The 21,692-nt window shown below is 37.1% G+C and overlaps 1 protein-coding gene across 4 annotated transcripts in view; it reads left to right on the forward strand.

Annotated features, from left to right (window-relative positions):
* NCOA3 (nuclear receptor coactivator 3) overlaps positions 1-21,692 on the forward strand; it is an 83,515-nt gene that overhangs the window by 2,367 nt on the left and 59,456 nt on the right. For all 4 annotated transcript variants that reach the window (XM_056353310.1, XM_056353311.1, XM_056353312.1 and 1 more), the window contains exon 2: positions 16,769-16,810. The gene's annotated coding sequence lies outside the window, so the exon portion shown is untranslated. The remainder of the gene's footprint in view (positions 1-16,768; positions 16,811-21,692) is intronic.

Genomic DNA, 21,692 nt, shown 5'->3' on the forward strand with positions numbered 1-21,692 from the left:
CAAGCCATTGGTAGCATGTAAAATGATATTGGACACTACAGTCTGACACTGGAGGTTGCTTCAACTGCATTTAAATGAGCCTCCCTCGAAGAGGTGATCTTGAATGACTGTAGGATACAGGAGATTCTGCATTATATTCATGGAAGGTTTTTGATTTTGAGTGTTCAGAAATATCTTAAATATTCTTCTGACTTGTTTTTATACTAAAAAATGGAGGGGAGGGGAGGAGTAGTGTTCTCTATGCCAAGGACACGAGAGGGTGGTGAAAAATATCTAAACCTGACTGCTGGGGCAGCATGCTTGTGTGCTTTTTTCTCTGACAAGATCTATTGATGTTTCTAAATGTAGTGTATTGGGAAAGAGGCAATTGTGATTGAATTTTACTGATACTGATTTAAATCTGCTATGGATTCTACTTCCACTTGGATTTTTATATGCTGCATTTAAGGGAAGATACATGAAAATTTTTTTACCCCATGTAATGGTAGGTATACTTCAGATGGACCCTATTACTTCAATAATGCTTTTAATTTAATTGATGACTTACAGTTGACAGTTATCAATAAGCTTATTTTCTTTGCAGTGGAAGAGAATTACCTTGCCTCCAAACACAATTGCATGAGGGATTTTTAGTATTTTGTGTGCAGTGTGTGGAATTATTGTTGGTGAGGTTTTATGCTTTTAGATGTAGATGCACATTTTTCTTTTATGTTGTCTAGAGCTGGCTGCATTTCTGACACTGTACAGAGGTAAGAAAAAGGCACTTGCTTAAGACAGCATGCTATTTAAATGACAGGGAGAAGAGGGCAAGGGGGCCTCCATTGGTTTTACTGCTCATTTTCCTTAGGCTCTAGAAAGTCAGGCTTGTTACTGCTGCTGCTGAGCTTAGGATATGGTGTAAGTCTCATACTGCTAAGGTTGTGACTGCTTTTGCAATATACTTGAAGAGTCAGCTCTACAGGTATCTAACTACTGTTAAGTGTTCCCTGACTTTGTGTGGTTTGTGTGTGGGAGTTGTTGGTGTTTTTTGCTTTGATTTCATTTTGGTCACGTTCCCACCTCCACAGCCCCACCCCTGACTTTGTCACCTTTACTGTTAAATGTGAGTATGTTAGGTCAGGTGTAGTCAAACTGTTTGTCTAACTTTCTTTGTTAGGTTATGCATCATTGCCCTATTGGAAATTTTAAAGGCTTTCTTACTATTGTTGAGTTCTTTTTTGAAGATTACTAACATAACTTGAAGTCTAAAACCATAACAACTGCATTTCATGGATGAGATTGTTCTAGAAATCTTAAAACACTGTAAAAATTACGCAGAACATGTTGAAATTGTTAGGTCAGGGCAAGCAATCATCGAAGTTGTTACACATATGGCTGAACTGCATAGCAGTTTTGCCCTGATTTATCAGGTGCACCTGAAAATGGGAGAGGAGGGAGAAGAGGAAGGCTGCAGAACAATAAAACTGTTATACTGCTAGCCATAATAACTAGCACCTGAATTAGCCTTGGTTGAGTATGACGCTTTGTCACAAAGCCTGAACCCTTCGCTGTTTCCACATTTCTGTGCATGTCAAAATGTGTCAGAGCCATGGAATGAGATAATCTAATATCACAGGCATACCCAGAAGGCCTTTTAGAGGCACGTTTTCAAGGTGGGTTTATCTATGTAGTTGCATGGAATATTCTGTATGTGACTTCTGAAAAAAAAAAATGTTTTCCCCCTTCTTCTGTTCTCTGCTGTATGTGAGAAAATCAGTTGTCTGGTTTTTCAAAGGCAACAGCAAAACAGGTTGCGTGGCTGAAAGTATTATCAATATGTTTCTTTTGGGTAGTTGAGTTGTAGCCTAACACATATCTTTCCCCACCCCCCCCCTCCCTTGGCAGGTAGGAGGGGGACTGAGTAGGATAGGGCAGAAAGAAAAAGCAGAAGTACCTTTTATCTCCCTAGTCTCAGAGACTGTGAGGCTATTTAATGTATCGATGAAACTTGCTCTTTGGGATTTGCTTTGTTTGCCTAACACCTTCACAGGGCTACACGCGTGCTTTTTCTTGTGAACTTTTAGGTGAGGTGAAATAGAACGAGATACCTTGTCTTCTGTGATTCCAGTAGATTTCTCTCAGCAAACACAAATGGTAAAAATTAAATTTTCCAGAGTATTTATGATTAGGCCATACAAACATGGTTTTGAATGACACTACAAGTATCAAAGATTGTGTGGACTGTTACCTTCAACAAATACAATTCTTAAATTGTTTCTAATGGAAATTCTAATATCTTCGTTAACCTGGGTTTTACCCTAGTTAGAAATACATGCAGAAGAGCAGTTAGTGAATGTGGGAAAGGGAAGAAAAAATTATTCTTAGGAAAACTACCCAGACTAGGGAAAAACAAGCCAAAATCTGTTGTCTAAAGAGTATTTGCCAGTTGTCTTTGCTGAAGAAAACAACTTCCAGATTAGGTATTTCTGCCTGCCACTTTCCCAGCATAGAATAAAGCAGATCAGCATGTGTGTTCAAAACAATTGTCAAAGGCTTGCTTGAAAGCTTACCCAGTTCACTTAAGCATTCCTTTACAATGCCAGTGTTTGTCTGGGTCATGAGTGCAACAGAACTGATGCAGTACCTTTTTTTTTTCCCCCTAAGGCAACTGTAGCAAAACTGTTAATTCATATGTTGCACTCCTTCCAAGTGTCCTAGATCACCCATTTATCTTTGTAGTTGATCACAAGCTAGACAAGACTTCAGTGTCACCATGCTGTGTCTAGGGAAGCATCTCTCTTCCTGTTACTGAACCAAGTCAGGTATAGTTGTGATGATATCCTGTGATGCTGTATTAAATAAATCTTTCCTTGGAGGTAAGAGGAGATCATGTATATGACTGTCGATGTGCTAAATGTATTTCCTTCTTTACCCTCATTAACAGGTGATTTTGAACTTTAAAGGAAAAATAACTCTTTATTCCAGATCATATAGTATGCTTTTATAAACAATTTTAGTAGTGTCTAATGGTTGTTATCTTTACCTAATGAAGAGGGAGGATAAGAGCTTTAAGACAAAGGATCTGTCATAATGCTTAATGGGAAACTTCTTAGCAGCTTTTTTTCACAATGAAACCATTATGTTAAATATACTGACTGTATCATAACTTTAACTCAGTGGTTTCAGGTAATGCATTAAAATACAAGCTGTGCTGTCCCTTCTAGGCTTTCACAATATTAAGTCATGAGATATCAAGCCCCTGAGGGAGGAGTTGGTGGAGATATAAAATACAACTCCCACCCCCCAATTCTTGCGGGTTAATCCCCCACCCCCCAGTTCTCAATTCTTTTAAAACCAAAATGGAGGTTTCAAACTCTTTGTTTTTCTAGAAGCCTGAACTTTCATAACTGTTGTGACAAACTTGAGAATTTGTGTTTGTGTTGTGTTTTTTTTGTTTTTTTTTTTAAAAAAGCTATAACTCGTTGATAATGTTCCCAGTCTACCAGATGGTGTAATATTGAAATCTGTTAGTAATGGGTTGCATGGTAAAATCAAGCACGCTGCTGCTTATCCCATGTTTTTCTGAACTGCAAAAAGTGAATAGGTAAATATACTTGTTCTGCAAGGACAACGCAAATCTGGCTTACAGGCATCAGCCACTGCAAAACTACTGTTGTAGTTTTTATGCACTGTTTTGGACTCATCTTTTCATTAAAGACATAACAAGAACATAAACTTAGGAAGAAATTTGAAAAATAGTTGAAGTATTTCTGACGTTTCACTGTGCCAAAGAATGACGAAGGAATGGAAGCTTACACTAGTGATGTATGGGGTTTGTTTTTTTTTTTTCTGGAAAGCCTCTGAATTTTTGTTTTTCTAAGACTTAGGCAGGTCTGTTACTGCTCTTAGGTCTAGCTAGAGCACAAGGTATGAAGTGGTGTAGCATAAGACTAAGCAGCTATTTCTATCTTATATAAGCAAATGAGTAGTAAGCTCTAAGGGTGCTATTTTACTATTTACTTTCTGTGTGAATGAGTGAAATGTAACTTTAAAAATCTTGTGAGGAAAATATCTCTGGTATATAGATGAGCTCCTTTCTTGAGTTGCATAAGCAGTAGTTCACTTTTTTCTTTTAGACTGCTTATTGTTCTTCTTAAAAGATTTTTATCGCTGTAGGTCTAGAAAGGAACCTTTCTAGACTGCATGGGTTTAATGTTTTTTTGTTAGTTCCCATTGCCAAATATTGATCAGCTGAGTCATTTACGTATAGATAATGGTGTGAAGTCAAATCCAGCTTCCAGTGTTGATTCAACGTGAAAAGTTTGGTTATAAAATTACTTATGAACAGATTTGCTTGAAGTATATCAATCAGCTTCTGGTTAACTCTTATATGAATGATCCTGGAAATCATAAATGTCTTTCAGATGCTTTCTTAGTTAGCATGAATGTGAGGAAATTATTCTTCTGGGAAGTCTCTAATAAAATGCAGTTAGAACTTCTTATCCATGCACACTTACGAAAATATAACAATTTGGTGGTGTTGCTGTACGTACTGTATTTTCTTTATGGTTACCTTACATCTAATAACAGAATGCCCTGCCTCACTGAAACATCCTGAAGTGATAGAACAGGTAATGGAGCAGGGAGTTTGTTGCTCTATCTGTTAATGCAAGGGTTAAGCAGAAGGCAGAAGTAAGCAATTTACTTAAAAATAATAATAATAAAAAAGTGAGATGCACCTTCTTTACTCCAGTACTGTGAAGTAACTTTTTATTGTTCAGAAGTCAATTAAAGGGCAGTTTTGAGTCCTTCAGACTGGTGCAGAACAAAAACCTATAGCAAAGATAGCATTCCCCTGTTTCTACCTTGTGCACTCAAATAGACATTCTGACACCTTGCTGATTGCCCTATGGAGTGTATTAATGTCTTAATGTTGTTGATTTTTATTAAACGCCTCAGCTGTGTTTTCATCCCGTTCTCTGGAGGCTAGTGAGTCCCAGGAAAAGGGAAACATCTGTGCTCAGTGCTGTTTGCTACTATGTGTGTGAGTGGGTAGCAGTTAATGTAGTCTACTTGGATAAACTTTTTCTAAAACTTCTTAGGCAACTGTTGAGAGTGTACACATACAGGTGCATGTGCACACACACAGAGTCAGTATGTAAAAGTGCTGTATTGTTTCTTGGAAGTTTATGGAAGTAGTAGTAAAAGTTCAAAAAGTAATTTGTTCCTCTTAGTCACAACTATGACTTCAAAATGGTTATTCATTCTTAGCAGCTTACATGTTAAGGAGATGATTTAAAACAGAAATTTGCAATTACTTGTTTGCCAGTGACTTGGAATAGACTTTTCAGACCTCTTCCCCTACATTAACGGTATTTTTTCCCTCCTTAAAGGCTGGGTTAAAGAGTTAGGTGGAAGTAGGGAATTACAGCTTATGTTGCATAGCATTGTCTTTTGTTCGTCTCTGCACAGCTGCCTGCCAGCAGGTCAGCCCCTAGGCTGTACCTGTGTGTGGGGTTATTCCTCCCTAGGTGCAGGACCCTACGCTTGCCTTTGTTGAACTTCATTAGGTTCCTCTCCCTCCCAAACTTTCTGGCCTGTCCAGGTCTCACTGAATGGCAGTGCAGCCATCTGGTGTATCAGCCACTCCTCCCAGTTCTGCACCATCAGCAAACTTGCTGAGGGTATGCTTTGTCCCTTCATTCAGGTCATTGATGAATAAGTCTTAGTCTGCTGTACTTCTCATTTAAGCATAATTTTGTGGTAGCCTTTTAAACAAGAAAATGTAAAAGAACACATGGATTCAAGACACTTTAAAAGTATGTTTCTTGGTTGCGTACCACTTTGATGTCATGTGCTGGCACGTGCATTGGTTTTGCTTGGTAAGTAACTTACGTTTCCTTATTTGAAAGTTTCATTTTCCCATTAAAATCTCTGAATGGGAAATAACATTTTTAGGCAGTAATTGATAGAATCCCTTCTTAGTCAGTAAAGTATTTATCTAGTCATACATAGCTCTCAAGGCAACCAAAGCAAGAGTACTTAATCTGCAGATTGTTCTCTTGATTAAAATGGAACAAAACCAGCACCTCTGTTAACCTAGAATGTCCATTTGATCCCCCCTTAAAAGGAAAGCAGTTATTTTGATCAGTGCACAGAAAACTGAGGAAAGAAAGTGTCTGTGCTGTCTGGAGTAGCTTTTGAAGACTCCTGTATTACACCTGTGGGTCTTCTGTTGAACCCCCTAATATTTTGGTGATGCATGTTCATAGCTCATAAACAAGACATGTAGAGGTGAGGTGTAGAACTGGTGCTAGCAAACTTGCCAGACTTCTATTTGCTGTGCTAGAGATCATAAGAAGGTAGCAGGGATGATAAGTGGGATCCAGTGAGAGGTAAAATGAGCGGAGATTTGAGGAAATTCAAGGAGAGCCATCTCTTGATAGGGACAGAATAGCTTGCATTGTCATCCAGTTTATTTTTTTGTTCAAATGTACAGCTACACGGTTGCTTCATCTTCTCTTACCCATCTGTTTGTGGCTGGACCTCAGATGACCTCTGTCAAGAGATGAATATGTAGTATGATAATATTTCAGATGGGCCAAGCAATGTTTTTGGTATATGAGCAATGTTTTTTTTCCTTCCACATCCTAGTAGTGCTTTATAATGATGGAATTTTGCTTAAACTAAAGATTCTGTCTGGGCAGAACTGTAAGGTAGTTTGAGCTGTACATTTGAGTAAGCTTTTTAAAAATCTTTTCAACCAGTGGAAATTTCCAAGCTTCACAAAAACAAAACAAAAAAACCAACCCCCCCCAAAAAAAGATTTTAAGTTCTGGTCTAGTAACAGCTTTGCAAGAAGAGAAAAATATGAAAAGGAACCGCAGACATTCTGGATGTCAGCCTGCGAAATTTTCCACTATTTCCTTTAATAACATGCAGGCATGCTTATATTGCTGGAATTTCAGTTAGAAGTCTCATTCTGACAGAAACTTCAAGCTACTTGATGAGCAAATGCTCCCTGAAAATGAATTGTCAAGAAAAAAAGTTCTTACTTGCAAGAACGGCCATAAACCACTCCCATGCTGGTTACCAACTACCGATCATATTAATCTTGCCTTCACTTTCTTGGTTTACAGTTTAACTGTTACTATTACTAGATGATTACTGCCAGGTGATGGTCTGTCTCTTTTTGCTTCAGATATTAATTCTAGACTAACATTTCCAATAAGGACTGTATGTTGCTAGAAGTCTTAATTGTCATATCTTTGATATACTAAAGGAAGAAAGACATTAGGAAACATATCCTGTTCTAATCATATTCATTTTTAAAGTAGTTAACTTTAAAACCTATTTAATGGTTATTTATAAAATTATTGTAGCTTCAGCTACATTGGTGAAAATCAAACTGAAGTGATCTGCAGGTTCAGCCTCATTTGTCTACCTGGAAGCTCTTTTCTGTTTAAGAAGTTCTTGTTTACCAAATGGCTCCCTGACCTTTCTCCAAGATCTAGAGGACTCTACTTTGAATGTGCCTTGTCTTTCTGTCACTACAGATATTCATTGTTGACTTATGCTCTTTTGGATGAGGGCCTAAAGAATCCTTTATATAATGGGTTGAGGTTTGTTTTTTTTTTTTACTTAAATGCTGGGGTGGGAGCTAAGGTGGTATATTGTGCAAAAAGCAAGCAACATCTCAACAGACTGATTTCTTTCCAGTACTAATTGAAAATATAAATCCAGAGCACTTTAAATGCATTTCTGTGGAATACTCTTTCCAAGGCAGCGTGGTACACATTTGCATGTCTCAGGCCAAGTCAGGGCTATTGTGCATCCTTCCTGTTACCTCTCCTCCCCTCGCTCTGGGACTGAGCCCCTTGCAGTCAGCAAACAGTTTTAACTCAAAATTGTCCATTCCCTCCTTCCTGCCAACAAAAAATCCTGAACCCCAAAACCAAACAAAACCACCCAGGCAATGTCTGGCTGTCAGTTCACTCCTAGTTGCACAAACACCAGTACTAGTGCAAGGGAATGGGTCGGGTGGGACTAGAGCAGCTCTATCAAAACATAAACTGGATGGAGTTGCTGTAAAATATTGTTTTCAGAAACAAATATTATAGTAGAGAGATTCAGGTACTACCTGGGTGTTGGAGAAATTCAGCACCCTTTGTCTACCCTGGGGTTGTAACTAGAAAGAGCTGGTGGAGTTAGTAATTATGTATTATTACTGGTAGTTCCTTACCTATTGTATCTGCACTGGAAAACTAATTTCACTTAAGTCAATAGGGATTAAGTAGGTATATTGAGTGCTGTTCTGAAAACTGATGTTGAGAAACCTGCAAATATTTAATGTGTATTTGTTACTACTGTAGTGCATGTACATATTGCTAAGCAAAATAACTTGCTGAAAGGGGTAACTACTGCAATAATTCTATTTTGGGGTAGAATTAATCTATCAAATGGATAACATCTGTAGAGACTCAGAAGATCAGTAGCCCCAAGCTGTTGGGTCAAGGGTTGAAAGATTTTTAACAGGACTGTAGGATTAGACTTAACCTCTTAACATAACCTGCACAGCTAGGACAAAATAAACAATTACATGCAAAGCTGAAGACAAATTATTGTACTCTGATGAAAGTATGTTTACTATAGGAATCTATTGCTAAATAGAAACATACTCAATGTTTATATGAACACTTGTTCAAAAGGAATCTGTCAATGCCTTTATACAGATTGATAGGACATAGGTCAATTTAGAATATAGCCATCTTACCTGCAACTTCACAGAAGTGATGGAAGTGGGAAGGGTGGCACATAGCAGTAATCGACAGGATCATCAGTCTCAATACTTTTTTGAGCCAAGGTGGCAGTCTTTCCAGACCTCCAAAAGCAACACAGCTGAACCCTTTTGGTTGGTAATTGTACTATGACACATGATTGCCAAAATACTTTTATTGTTTTTTGGATTTAGGGCCCTGTTGAATGTCTGCTTAGTATTATCTGGGAACTTTTTTTTCTGTTTTCTATCTTTAGGTTGCAGTTATGGATGCAGGGGCTCCTCAGCCAGGTTTCAGGACAGGTACTTGACTGACTGAATTAACTTGGACCAGATTCTTTACATTGGAGTGTCCAAAAGCCTTTTTTAAAGTATATGACTGTACTTGTAACTGGAATTAACTCTTAGCTGACACACAGGTTCCACTGGTGTGGAGGTTCAGCAAATATTTTCCCTTAGGATAAGGGCAAACCCATGAAGTGAGCGGACTTGATCAGAGGCAAAGCAATCCTAACTCTTGTTTCAGATTAGAATACAGCAATGTTTTAGCTATAATACAATCTCTTGAACATCAACAAACTATGAAACTTATATGATGGGCCTTTTCTGATGGTTTAAGAAAAAGATGGGTCATGGAGCTGCAGTTTAATTGTAAAGTAAACTTCCTAATGTCTGACTGTTAGGTTATAATTAACTGTTCATTAGTCCATTGTCTTTAAACAGAAATGGTTCTACTGAGCATTTCTGTTACCTAGAATTGAAGAGGGCTAGTTATTTCATTTTTACTGATATTTCTGTAATGATTCACCTTTTTCTTCCTCTTTCAGAGCTCACAAGAACTAGCAGCATCCTATGTACAGAAAAAAAACCTTAGGTTTTTTTTTTCACTATTCCTTAGGGTCAAGTTGGTTTGAAAGTTTATTCAAGGTGATGAGGTTGCACAGGTGAGACTGAATATCCTGGCATGCAAAAATAATCCATTGTGGTTGCATTTTGCATTGTTTGATGCAGCAGGGCTCCATAAAGTTTATTTGTATTGGAGGATCTGAGAAAAGACAACAAGCTTCCTTAGTTGTGTGCTTTTGCAAGGTTTTCTTCAGTGGACTCATTTCCTGGACCAAAGACTGCTCTCTGGATTAACACACTGAGTAGCTTTAACTTTCAGTAGTGCATTATTTTAGGGTACCTTATTTAACTCTAGCATGATGTGGGCTTGTATAGCCTTAGTTGCTTCTATTCATACAGAGTATTCAGTGTCTACCACAGCACAAGGGGTTTTTGAAATAATTCTAAAAAAAAAATAATCTAGTAACTTCCACCTTAAATATTGAGACACTAATACAGGGTAGATGTACTTATTATGGATCTGTTGCACCAGATTGGTGGTGTCAGCTGAGGATGTACCACATTTGTGGTGGTGTTACTATGGCAACTGCTTTCTAAGAGCTGTCTCAAGGTCACTCATCAGTTGTAGCCTGGAGTGCTTGCTGCTTAAGCAAAATACCTACACCAAACAATTCAGGAAATGATCACTCTGCTTTGAGAAAGCAACAATAGGGATGCAAAGCAGTATTTTATTTTTGGGTTGAGGGAAAGGAGATTCTCTTTAATTACTCTGTATATTCATTGGTTGGATATTTGAAGGCTCTTAGAAACATTGAGGGGCAGATTTTAGTTGAAATGTAAATAGTACATAATCTAATATTAATTATGTGAAGATTGTCTTATTTAAAAAGCAAATCAAAACAACAACAAAAAACATAGAACCTGTAGAAGCTGAAGAACTTGAAATTAGTGACCAAGCCTGAAGTTTACGGGGCAAAAATGACTGCCTATGCCAGTGAAAACTTAAGATGAGATAGTGAAAACTTATGCTGAGTTGAGAATTTAGTTTCTTATACTTATGGGCTTCTTTTATGAAACATCCAGATGCATTCCCACACCTAAATCTTTGTGGATGTAGTTAGAGAATGTCAAATACACCAAGCAGCATTTTCAGTCTAATGCACAGTGATTCAGAGATAAGGCTAGAGAAGGGGTTTGTTCATGAAGTGGATCTTTGTGTTTGAGGTTACAAGAGATTCTTTTATATTACATGCATAAAGTTGAATCCACTAGACTAAAACTTGATTAGAATGACAAAGTGCTATTTCCTTAGTTTGGATAGTTACCTGACTAGTTTTATGTGGCTTTTTGGTTGGTTTTCCTTTTTGGATTTAATGTTGCTTCTCTTCTTTCCTCTTGCCTCATTTCGTGGACTAAAATAGTGGTACAGGAGCAACAGAAGCAGCCATTAGATTCAGCAGTTGATATTATGGCTGACTACATCTCAAACCTCTTTCAAAAAGTGGTAAGCTTTTGTTTTGAAAACATAACTTATTCAGACAGCAATTTAACTCCTCCTTTTGCTTTTTAGGCTGAGCAGACCAAATTCTTCTAGCTTCCTCTCAAAAACATTTATTAGCTGGTCTCCCCCATGCACCTGTTGTTTTTTAACTTCTGGTTAGTTTGTAGGTTTGGGGAATGTTGTTATTTCCCAACTGTACTTTTTTTGTCTCATACTAAGAAATACTTAACGAGTTGTCTCGAGAATAATTTCTGTTAACATCTCTGGAGTTGTGGGCCAGGAATTGCTTCCTATAGTGTGATGTAGATTTGGTGCCATTCTCTAGAACTGCATTTGGAGATGTCTATTTTTAAATAAACGTAACCAAGACTTAAGTCTTGTCTTCAAGACCTTTGAGAGGTGGGATTGGTTGGAATTTTTATACAAGTGGGTTCCGTGGACAACTACTGTTGAACCTAAGGAGCTCCATCCTTGGAGTACTACTAGTCTAGTACCACACAGAAATGATGGGTGAGCTGGTACTTCTATTTCTAGATGAACAGGATATACATATATTTGAGGGAATGAAAACATGAGAGCTAAGGATATCAGGTTAGTAGTAATCCAGTCTCCTTCTACCGTAAGTAAAACAAGCCTAGACTGTAGCGAGAGGGTAGAAAAAATACATGCATTCGAACTGTGGATAGAAGGGAGTTAAGAAAAACCTCTGCCTTAATTAAGGTTGCTCTTTAAGAGGCATACATGTTAAGTGTCTGTATCTTTTTCACCAAAGTAAGCAGACTGTTCAAATTTTAACACAGGCTAGTATTTTCATGTTGTAATTTATCCATTGCTATAGTGTGAGGCCATAGCAAAAGAACAGTTTCCATCTGTGCCACAGAACAGAGGTTTCGAGGGCATTTCCACAGGATATGAAGTAGTGGCATATACAAGCACTTCCTTGTGTACAAAATGAACAGTCTTACACAGGCAACTAAGAAATTGTACATGGGGAAGCATTTACTAAGAGGTAATTTGAGCCACAGGGCTAGTATCTGCATTGCTAATTAATAGGCACATGCTTGCAGTCTGAGGTACAGCCTTATCACCCCAAAGCTGTCAGTGCAATCCCCTAGCTGTACCATGACGGGATGGCTATCTTGTTGCACTGGTCTGCGAGCCTGTGCTGAGCTCCGGGGTAAATTTATCCAGATTGTAAAATAAATTCTTGCTGAATGCAACACCTTGGCTGCGCTGCTGGTAAAAGGTAGCTTCAAAGCTACCTAAGTCATATTCATGAAAATGACATTAAAAGAAATCATTGTAGAGTGGATATATCATTATTATCCACCTATGAGAGAAATATTTGTATTTGACTTTATGTGCGCTCGAGGATTTTCCAAAAGTAAACAGGCTGGACTTGTGGGTCAGCCTTATACTCTAAAATACCATGAAAAACATGGGTGTATCATTCCTATTTAAGAACTGTCCAAGAGTTCATGAGAGAAACAGTCTGATCTTCCATAGCTGTTACAGATTTCTTGTGGACACAGCTAATTGATACCTTTTAACAAAACCAGGTGAGTTAAGATCCTAGACAGTGGCAATGTTTTATTCCAAATATATGTACTGGTTATAGCCAAAATAGATTAAAGTTTAGCTATGCTAATTGTCTCAGCCACTTCAAAAGTTTTTCTTTGCAGTAACAAGGCTGCTTCAACTTTCTAATGTAATATTTTGAACAAAAGGTTGGATGCTTTCCTATAGTCATACTCACTCTCCTGAAAATTTCTTCTGTTATGGAGCTTTGCTATTTAGTAATTAGTAATTTTAGTCCAATCCAGTCTCAACTTGTTTTTTCTGGAATAATAAAAAACTTGCAAATCTTCCAGGCTTTTCTTTCTCCCCAAATAAAGTTAGCAAGGCACTTCACCACAGATTGATTCATTTAGAAAAGATTTTAATGTACTGTTATTGTTAAAAACAACAAAAAACCCACCCTGCCAACAAAAAAAACTCTGCATGAAATGGAATGTTTCTCTTCTAGAGTTACACTGGCTCCACAGCATCAACAGTGGAAAAAAAAAAAGTAACTAACAGCCCTGGAGAGACTTTGAGCTATATCAGTTGAAACAAGGACACAGCTAGGGCTATTGGTTAGTCTAAAACAAAAACAAAACCCCACCCACAAAACACCACAAAAGAATACAGCTGAAAAGTGGCTTGTTCTAACTTGCCTAGTATATTAAGGTAGCATTTTTACCACGTTCGTGCTAAATTAAAGGCTTCACTTCTGAACTGTAGATTTCTGAAACTGCTCTGACTTTTTGCTGTATAGTTGCACAGGATGTCCTCATGTATTTCAGTATTACTTTCAAGAACCATGAGGAGGCATGGAGCACAATGAGTTCTTAACACAAGATTGGCCATCATCAGTTAGTTTATAGCTGGAGGAATTTGCACTGAGATTTGTTACATAAGACAATGTTCTAAGTGTGTTTTGCAGAACAGATGAAGCAGCTTTAATATTAAAACTTTAACTCTTATGACAGGATATACCAAGTAGGCTCAGCCAAAACAGCCTGTTTTCCAGAAAAAATTACCACAGGCACTTTTTTTGAAGCATCTGGAACAAGCCGAAGTTGTAAAGCTCTTTACCCACATTTCTAATCAAATCAAATTTATTTGTTGGCAGCTATCTTAGCAGTTGTTTTCTCATTCTAAGTGCAAGAATTTCTTGAGTGTGACATTATCTGGAATCTGTATCACTTCATGCACTCAGTGCTTGCAGTCCTAGATAGTATCTCTGCTAAAAGGCTAGAGAAACAGAGGGACAAAGCACAGATCAAGAGTGAGATAAAACAAAGAATACTTAAATTTTGTAATAATTTTAGATAAGCAGGAAATACAGCTTCTAGAATTAAGGTTTTTTGGTTGTTTTCTATTTGGGATGATTTGTTTATCTTGATATTGCTGCCATATATCCAGATGTGACTGAACTGTCTCCAGGCAAAGTTTACCACAACACACTTCTATTGCTGTAGCTACAAAGATTACTGTCATCTTGGAAATGTTAAATTCCATATTAGTTACAATTTACCACGACAGAGCAGAAGCTACTGATGTCAGAATTGGCAGAAGTTAGTTTAATGCTCTCAGAGAAAGTTAAGTTCTTGCTTAAGTGCTGTAAAATAACATGGAGATGGCCACTAATTCACTGTTTTGCTAGCAGTCATCTGAAAGATTGCAGTATCTGCCATGTGCATATAAATGTGTCATGGTCTCTGCTAGTGCTAACACTATCTCTAGGAAAAATGGGTTGTTCTTACACCCTAGACTTCTTGAAAGAGTTCTGGCCTCCAAACAAGGCTTATCTATCATGTGATATGGGTGCTTATGCATACAGGAGTGCTCAAAACCCGTTTGTTATTACCTAAAAGACAAGCAGATGCTTATGCCTGTTCCCCGTTTGTTAGCATCCTCCAAATGCAGAAGCACTGGGATTGTTTTCAAAGGCATTATCTTTCTTTCAGTTCACTGTTATGTAAACTCTGCTTTTTCCTAGTAAGTCAATCATGAGCTTGTCGGGGTTGGTTTGATCTTGTGAAATGCTTTAAAAAAAGTGTCTTCAGCAGGTCTTACATCAGTGTCCTAAACTTCACTGTTAAAAAGGTATGCTAACAGAATTGTTCCATCGGTGTCAAACTATATGGATGTGAAAACTATATTACTATTAGCTAGAGCAAAGGGGGTGTCCAGAATTCTATTTTTTTTTCTTTTTGGGGTGTGTGTGTTTACTTTTGAAATGAAACTTGTGCTTATGAAACACACAATGATTATGAAAAAATAATAGCAAACGATTAATTACTAATTTCTAAAGCAATCTGTAAGCCTTTGGTATGCTGTGACAATGGAAGATTACATTAGCTGGCTAGGTCTAAATAACTTTAACTGAATTATTAGCTAAAATGGGCTAAAAAAATATTTTTTAAAATACATAAATCTCTCTATCAAACTAACTTCCCAGCTGCTCCTAATTCTTTCTTAAATATTAAATTACTGCTAATGAGAAGGGACTTGACTGAGGTTAAAAATAGAGCATGTTGAACTTGAGGCGAACCTTAATAACTTTTCCAGCTTTTATAAGGACTGTATTGTGAATTGTGTACTGTTTAGTTTGTTTCTCACTGATTAAAAGTATTGAAACAGTTTATTGCGAAATAAAGTTGCTGTCATTGCTTTGTTTACATTTTTGATACCTTATCTAAATGTTACTTTACAAATTTGATGCAAAGTTCAAGCTTAGAGCTGGGATTTCTAAGTCTTAGTAAGGCTTTTTTTTGTTCCTAAAGGCAAAACGTACTGCTGAAGATGTAGAACTGAAATGTGTTTATTGTCAAAGCCTAAAACAAACTTGTTTACTTGAGCTTTGGATAAAGCCAGTGTGGCAGATTGGATATTTCACTAAATGGAGCTTGTTACTACGGTCTTGCAGAAGTTTCCAGTGTTCTTTGAACTTGGTTTTACACAGAGATCTTTCTTTATTCTGCTTATTGGAAATTCATGTCTTGACTTAACTGATGTTTGCTAATTACTTTATGGATGTAAGACTGATCTTGACTGAAACAATTCTGCAGAGCTTATTGCATGCATGAAGATTTGGTAAACTCTTAAAGAAAACACCTCTCTAATACTTGTTCTGGGAGTAGGTCCTTACCTCTCAACATTTATTCTTGTCCTCTAAGAATGTAGATTTGGTAATTACAGGTAATAATTACAGTCACTGTCAGCGTGGTCATTGAATAAGAAATGATGGGATTTAAAGGAACTTTCTCTCTCTTCTGAGTGAGTGGCTGTATATATCCCTAGCACTTGATTTAGGAGACTTGTCCTTATTCTGAGTGATGCTCTTGTAGTTATGCCTAGTGATGTACTTAAGGGAGAAGCAGGCCTACTGTAACCAACAAATTTTTGCCCAATTTTCTTCCACTCAGTAAAAAAAAGAATACATCTGAATTAATTATTCTGTCAAAATGACAGATCAGTGCTAAATAGTGTTCAACAAGTTGAGTGTTGTGAGTTGCCAGTGAAGAAAAAGAACATGAGATTGAACATTACGGCATATTTATACAGTCATGTTATGCCTTCTTCTTGAGTATAAGTAATTCAGGTCTAGGCAGTATTAAAAAGAGGACACTGGACTTTATCTTTCTCTTTTTTGGTGGTTTGGTTTTTTAAGATCTCTAAATTGTTAAAAGTGTCTTTTTTTTTTTCTTGAGAGTGCAAGGCAGATCTATTCAAAATAACCACAAGAAAGTCATAAAAAAATCAACAGGAAGAAAGTGTTTTCCTCTTCAGTCATTTCATTTATTCTTCTCCTCCTCATTATCAGATGGCAGAGTTAAAAATAAAAAACCTGATACTTCCACATAGTTGTAGAGCTTAACTACAGAACTGACTGCCACAGAGTATTTCAGTTGTATTAATTGGTTAACCCCCCCCCCCCCAAAAAAAAAAAACACACAAAAACACCAAAAAAACCCAACCAAACCACCAACTTATATAGAAGAGAAATCCAGCTGCTGGGAAACTCAGTCCTTTTGAACCAGGAAGTTCCTGAGCTGTGTTGATTTTGAAGTTTGAGAGTATGCTGCAACACATTCACATGCTTACCTTTTTCTTTCTAGGCATTCCTACTGACTTCTGTTGGTGAGAGAACACTGTGCTAAGTAAGTCTTCTCTTTTACGTAATTGTCCAGGACTGCTTTAATTTGAGGGTTGATACAGAAAAAACATTGATATTTAGGGGGTTAGGAAAAGGGAGAAAATCATTTCAACTCCCTTAAAAAAAATGAAGGTATTTTCTTATGTTCTGTATTAATATTGTATGTAGTTTGCTCTCCTCCACCTCCCTCAAACTCGGGGAAATGCATGGTATGACCTGGGCTCAGCATGTATGATGGTACCTAATGCTATAGGCTTTTGGGGGAAACATGGGCCCTTAAGGGGCGTTGCTTTTAAAAGTTGTGGGGTGGCGTGGTAGCATCCTTCTGTGTGTATATCTGCCTTTAGTTTTTAATTCTCTTATCACTGATACTAGAGTTTTCTTCTTTCTGAAGTAACCAATGGTGTGAATACTTTCTTCAAACCAGTTCTTTTGAAACAATGGTGATGAAATGGGATTTCTTAGCTAAAGCTGTTTTGGGTCTAGAGTAGGTATGATGCTAATCACTGGTGGGTTTTGGTTTTGTTTGGGGTTTTTTGGTCATAACTTCTGAGGTAGCCAATCTAACTTTCAGTACTTGAATAGAATAATGTGCCAAGCTCCATACCTGTTGCTGGAGAGTAGTGAAACTGGTAACTTGTCTGGACATTCTGTTCAGTGGGATTTTGGTTTGGAGAAAGGAAGCACCTCCTTCAGAACAATCTCTTGTGATAAGATCAACCTCTTGGCTCTGCAGTTTAGTAGGTACCCTGAAATAAAATTCAAGTGAGCTGGCTTGGTTAGAATAAAGTAAGGTTAAAGCAAAATGAAGAAAATTAAAGGAGGCAGTGGAAGAAAAACATTTGGAGAATGATCTCTTCAAAGCACAGAAAAGATTGTGTTTTGATTCAGGTAGCTGTGCTCATTAAAATGTTACAGTTCCTAAGCAGTGATTTGCAGACAGATGACACAGGTTAATAATACATGGTGGAGAGAAGGGATAACTAATTCTTGTTCTTCGACTGGATGGAGACACTTGTCTAAGCATATTGTCTGTCATAAATCTACTTACAGTGAAGAAAAAACCTAAATCACAGCATTTCTATTCTGTAAGACAGAATTAATGACGTCAGACTTAACTTTTGTATGCTCTTTTCTTGTGTTCCCTCTATGGTCTGCTATGTTTATCGTATTACTGTATGTCCACTATTTGTTTATAGGCTTCATCTATATGAGAATCTAACAAAGTTAGCTTCCTCCTGGTGAAAGCTCAAGTGTAGGTAAGGTTTTGTAGCTTTCTGAGATTTTAATGGACTGTCAGGTACACTGAAAATGCTTAGCAGACTTAGAAAAGAAAACGTGAAAGCGATGCAATGCCTAGATCCAATATTAGAAGCTTTTCTTCTAATAATTTTGACGGGGCCCAAGAACGTAAGATTCTGACTGCAATGTACCTACACATTACTTCCCTTTCTTTTAAGAGTTTTGTGTTAAGTGTGATGTACTGTAGTAGAAAGTCACTTAACTGGACAATGGCAGTGTTTACTGACAAGAAAATGTGTTTACTGACAAGAAAATGCATTGAATCAACTGCTGTATAGCTGATATACTCTAGTTGTATGACGTAAAGGCATAAGTGGGGCAAATCACTTGGTTACCATGCTTGATACGCATACTAGATACTAATATAAAAATCTTCCAAGTGTGGAGGTGTGGCTGAATATTAAATTTAAAGCTTAGCATCAAGTTAAACTTTGAATTAAACACAGAATGACCTGAAAGTCTGGTAAAAGAGAACACGAGTTGTTTAAGTCATGGCGGATGCATCTTGGACGTCTCATTGGCAGACATACTCAAAGAATGGTTTGCCTCCAGCTCAGGGTTTTACTGAATGGAAGATACAGTTCTGTTGGTCTACTTGTATGGAAACTAAAGATGCAGTGCACTTAAGAAATAGTAGTAATAAAATTCAACAGCTCTATCCTGGTATTTCCTCCAGTGCATTATATAAAAATACATAAAATTGCTTCCTAATGTTGTGAAACTACACAACTACTTAGCCATTTATCTACAAACAAGGAAGTGACTGGCTTTAAAACAAAACATTACAAATGTTTTTGGCACTTGAAGAGGGAAGGATGTGATCCCCTCTTCTGTTTTTGGCAGTCACTGACCTCTTGTACTAACTTCCAGAATGGCTGCAAATCTTCCTAAAATTACTTGGAATTTCTGTGCTAATGATGATAGTGTCATTTTGGAGAGTTCTGCAGATAAACATCAGTGTTTGAGAAGTGCCATTTGTATAAGAACTCTCATGAGCAAACCTGATTTTTCTGCCTGCTGCAGGAGTCTTGGGGAGCCTAGTGCAAGATTTGCTGAAAAATGTCTTTTTAATGCAAGTTAAGATGTTGCTGCTTTAATAGAACATTAGACAAACTAGAAGCGTAAGGTTTTTATGCAGGGGAAATTATTTGGAAAGAAAAGTTTGGACAAAAAAAATAAATAGAGGGCATTGAGAACCTTATTCAAAAGAATGCTTTTTCTCATAAATGGGGGTTGAGGGGGGAGTAATCTTTGATGGTAGGAATTAATATTGGAATACATACTTTGTGTCCAGTAAAGATGGGAGTGTTAATGGGTGTATGCAAGATGTAAAAAGTACATGACATTAATAACACATACCTGCTTAAATCAGTACAAAAAAGAATGTGGTAATACATCCTAAAATCAAGACAAAATAGGACCAATTGTGAAGTACTATCTTGTCTTAGTAGCCCATTGTTATAATGGTACCAGTTTGTCATTGGGCTGCAGTACCTAATTATCCAATGACAGTTTTACAAATACCATAGCAGAATTAATCTAGCATCAATACAAACACTGCAAAGAAAGTCAGACCCAGTTGGTCAGGGTTTTGTTCAGTCCTTTTGAAGGTCTCTCAAGAGAGAGATTCCATAGGTCGTCTGGAATAGTGGTGTTCAACCATTATTTGAAAACTGAAATTTTAACTTGTTGCAGGTAGTAAAGCTTGCCTCTTGCCCTTCTGTTGTAGGCCTTAGAGGAGACTGTGACTCTCCAGTCTATAGTATCTCTCTGGGTGCTATGTTTCTGTTTGGTGTCTTTGTTCAATGCTATACAAACCTTTGGGTTCTTCTTTTCCTTCTCCAATTCAGCTTAATTTTTAAATAATTGACTCCTGAAATTGAAGACTTGAGTCTACCAGTGATGTGCAAAATAGTGTTACAGCTTTCAGTTTTGTGCAGGAAGTTTTAGCCGATGCTGTGTGTTACAACAATTGGTATACAGCACATGGGCAACATTTAAAATATAATAAGATAACCTGACAGTACTGTGGAGAGACGAATTAACCTAATCGGGGAGTGATTTTATTCTGCCTTTATTTTGCAGTTTAGCTGAAGGTACTCTGCTAAGCTCTAGTCACTATGAATGTGAAATATAGTAAGATATATGAAAAAAACGGGGGAAGGGGGATTTTTAACTAATGAATTGCTTGGAATTATTGTTATATTACAGACAGCCAACTGTCACATCCAGCTTTGAATGGCAAGCATTTGTCTTGAACTAAATGAACACCTCTTGCAGCCATACTAAGTGTACATGTGTACGCTCAATCAGTTAATTACAGCATTGAGCTAGGAACATTTCCATATTTCAAGGTCGAATTGTGTTTTAGAAATGTCACCTTTGTATTAAGTAGCTGTACTTACTCCTTACAAAGAAGTAAATTACATATAAGCACTGATACTATGCATGGAAGACTTAAACTATTTTGATTTCCTTTCTTCAGTAACTTCCTTTTGGTTTTGGTCTCTGATCTTGTACTCTCAAATTTGAGAGGCTAGTTATGCCAAAACTCAGGAAACTTAATTAACAGGCCTTTGATTATTATTAGATCAGAGGATAACAGATCTAATTCTAAAAGCAAAGGGTATGTGTGTTTTTAATAATTTTTTTTTAAATAGCTATTTTAGTAGTCTGATGAAAAGAGATACCAATTAGACTTCTGAAAAACTCTTAACACACCAGGCATTTAATTCCCATTGAAGTCTGTGCGTATGTACCTTCCCTCTTGCCCTCTCCCTGTATCACTCAAACACCTTTTCAGAATATGAATCTATGTTTTTAAAATGGTAATGTATCCAGAGCTTTGATTAACATTAGTTGTTTTATGGTGCAAAATAGTGTATGTACTGACTTAAATTCTATAGCTTCTTGTGCAAATACCTGAATGAATGTCTGTAAGTACTACATCTGCTGACTGGCAAAATGTGCCCAAGGCAAGTCAGTGTGATTTATGGACTGTATTTCTTTCCTGCTTATGTGCCCCTCCTTACTGATGGGTGTAAATATTTCCAACAATTAAATCACTGTTTTAAATGTCAGTTTAAAATCTGCTGTAAATGAATATTCTTAATCAGAAGTTGCTATCTGTCATAATCAAGAGAGTGTTTTTTACTCTTTATAGGGAAAAAAAACCCGTATGTTTTAATTTGAATGTTGCTGGAACTCCCCATGTACCTGTGTTGGCAAAGACTAAGTAAGGATAAGAGCCTTCCAGACTTCAGCTCTCCATTTACGAGACCATTATCTATCACTGTATAGGAAAGTGAACATCACTGCTGAAACAGTAATGTACTTTGGAGATGATACAACAGACAAATAAGTCTATAGTAGTCTTTTCTGTGACCTGATGGGTGCTGCTTCCACATGAAGTCTAATAAGCAGTTACACAGCAATGTGCTTAACTAAGTATGTGTACCAAGGGTTAAAGGAAGAAGTGTTGAGAGCTGGAGTTGACAATACTATTTTAAGTTTTTTGAATGACCTCACAACCTTGGTATTTTCAGTGTAACTTTTTTGTATGCCTTTAAAAAGCATGTGGAAAA

This window comes from Falco biarmicus, chromosome 10 (genome assembly GCF_023638135.1).
Source record: "Falco biarmicus isolate bFalBia1 chromosome 10, bFalBia1.pri, whole genome shotgun sequence".
Taxonomy (NCBI): domain Eukaryota; kingdom Metazoa; phylum Chordata; class Aves; order Falconiformes; family Falconidae; genus Falco; species Falco biarmicus.